The sequence below is a fragment of the Tupaia chinensis genome, unplaced genomic scaffold (assembly GCF_000334495.1).
Source record: "Tupaia chinensis unplaced genomic scaffold, TupChi_1.0 Scaffold000306_1, whole genome shotgun sequence".
In the NCBI taxonomy this organism is placed as follows: Eukaryota; Metazoa; Chordata; class Mammalia; order Scandentia; family Tupaiidae; genus Tupaia; species Tupaia belangeri.
The window spans coordinates 244,178-246,976 of NW_006159796.1; the positions used below are offsets into that span (position 1 = coordinate 244,178).

At 39.7% G+C, this 2,799-nt stretch overlaps 1 protein-coding gene across 1 annotated transcript in view; it reads right to left on the bottom strand.

Moving 5' to 3' along the window:
- Positions 1 to 2,799, bottom strand: part of LOC102480402 (vomeronasal type-2 receptor 116) — a 112,827-nt gene that overhangs the window by 13,696 nt on the left and 96,332 nt on the right.

Genomic DNA, 2,799 nt, shown 5'->3' on the forward strand with positions numbered 1-2,799 from the left:
GTGGCAGGGAGCTTTTCTGTAAAGGCCACACAGATATCCTTTTCTATCATCTTTGCCTTTACATCCTGGAGGAACTGCTCCCCTTGCATATCATCAGATACATAGAGTGCCACCCACGTCCAGCTAAAATGCAGCAACAAGGAGATGATTCCATGAATAAAAGAGCTGTCCATGGTGGCCATCTGATAAACTGATGAAAATTGATCTTTATCACTTAAGATGGGGTCATAAGAACCATATGTTACCTAAATAAAAAATAAATAATCTTATTCTAAACTTATTTGGAGTTTGGATTGTCAGACTTAAACAGGTAGAAGATAAATCTTTACCTGATAAGATCAGAGAATGGAATATTGAGTGAAGAATATGCATGCTGTGATTAAGAGCAGAAGACAGTTTTTCAGACCCATTTCTTTCAATAAAGGATATGTGACTAGTACAAATAATATCACTTCCAGACCAAAGCATAAAAGAAAAAGTATAAAGGGGACCAGCAGTTAGCTTAATGGCTGTGTCACTGGACTCCCATGTAGTCGACTGTAGTTCGTGTCCTGGATCCGGTGGCTTAAAACTCATGCCAGGTGCATGCGCGTGTGTGCCCAAGATCCAGAGAGGAGAACGAAGAAGGGATTGGGGCATGGCCATCCCCCCTGGGGGATGATTTCTTGCTTTCTGTCTCTCTGTCTCTCTGTCTGTCTGGCGAGTGCACACGCTCTGTAGGAAAAACCTCTCAAAAAACCAAAAGCATAAGGTTCAACAATTGTTTTATTGTCTACTGTAGAAATTTTGGGATACGTAAATTCATAAAAATGTTGCATCAAGATGGTGATTCTGCTATCTTGAGTGTGACATAAGGATCAGGGGCTTCCTTTCTTAGCAGTCAAGGTTAAAAATGTCAACTCTGAGAAAAAAAATATTGTATTGATGTTATGATACTGTGTTTTATCACTACAGAATAACCTACATCATCTTAAAACATAACTAAGCTTCTCTGACATTTTTTAAATGTAACTTTTCAAGAGCATGATTCTCCTTAAGCTAATGTGCTTGCCAGTAATGTCCCCTGAAACTTTTTATTAGACAGTGTCCCTGGAAGAATCTCTGAAGTGGAGAGCTGTTATGTGGAGAGTAACTGGAAGTGCTTTTAAGAGATCCACCTGCATGGGTGTGAGGAAGGCCAGAGGGAGCTGGTAAACTTTTTCTACTGTAACTGAGCCACAGCCAACTTGGAGCATCTCCAGTGCTGGAATGCCCTTTCTTTGTTCAATGTTGTAATGAATGCAAATGTTTTTATATCTTTGTATCAAAATGTCCAATAAATGTTCCTTCATATTTTTCTCTCTCCAGATAAGGTAAATGTCCTCTTAGTTCATACTTTTTAGGAAATATCTTTAAGTTGGCCATCAGTGTTATCATTGGCAATTGAATGTAATGGATATACACAGGTGTTTGGGTGAAACTTAACATATTCCACTTCTCTTATTTTTAACTTGTTAGAGGGCAAATTGTATCATGTGTGCCTGCCGCAGAGAGACAGAGTAGCGTGAGAAATAACTCCTCATAGGGGATGGGCATATTAAAATTTCTTCTCCTAAATTTCTCATTGGTGGGATTTGGGACATGTAAGCACACAAGCCCAGTGTGGTTCTTTAAGCCACCAGGATGAAGATTTGAACCATGCAGTCAGCCACATGGGACTCAGTCACATGGCTGAATCTGGCCTACCTTTGCTCTTTTTCTTTCTCTCTCATCTTTATACTGTTAATAATCCCATGACTCAGGAAATTACCTGCTTTTTTTTTGTTGTTGTTCTGTGTTTCAGAAAATTGTGCACAATCAAGAGAAGTTTTGAGGGCTGCAAGGTGTATGTAATCCCAGCTTTCCCTTTTTCTTTGCTCATATGTGGCATTAAAAGCTATTCAACTTTCATTCCCCATCCTGGCAACCTACTTACCTGTGGGATTTTAGAGAGTTCCAAAAGAGTTCCAATTTGGTCTGAAAATGCGGGCATGTTTCCTGCAATTATAGCAACAGGTAGTTTCTGTGTCTGGCAGTTGTAGTTTGGCAGAGTCTGATTCCCTCCAGAGAGCAAAAACACAGCATTTTCTAAAGTTCTTTTGTGACTGGTAAATGCATTGTAGAGATCATAACCCAGGGAAAGGTTAGGGAGCAAATGAGGGCTCTTATTGATCTCCTCAATGGCAAAGAGAAAGGCCAGCACATATTGGTAGTTCTTCCAGTGGTACCTAAACAGAGGAGACAGTGTTACAAAATACAATAAACTCATGTAAATCAGGGTAAATTCTTCAGCCAAGCCACAAGACATAAATGTTTAGGTCTAGGCTGCCATTCGGAGATTCTCCTGCTCTGGTACATGGAGCTGGTGTGAGTAATATTCACAGGACTCTAGAAAACCTTGAAATGTTTTTCTCTCTACTTAAGAAAATTGTGTCGAATTAATGAAGAGAAGTTTCCAGGGCCTTGTGAGGGAGATGAGGTTTTATTTAGCTGGATAATGATGCTGCCAACTGAACACAGGTGATTTTAAAGGAGGGTCATTAACATAGAGAGAAGACAACTTTTTTACAGGCTCTGAATAAAGAGTGCAGCGTGACCATCCCCCCTGGGGGGTGATTTCTCGCTTTCTGTCTCTATGTCTCTCTCTGTCTGTCTGGCGAGCGCACATGCCCTATAGCGAAAACCTCTCAAAAAAAATAAATAAATAAAAGAGTGCACACATTCACCATTATACATTTTAAAAATTTATATATAGGCAATTTACAATATGTGTGTGTGTGT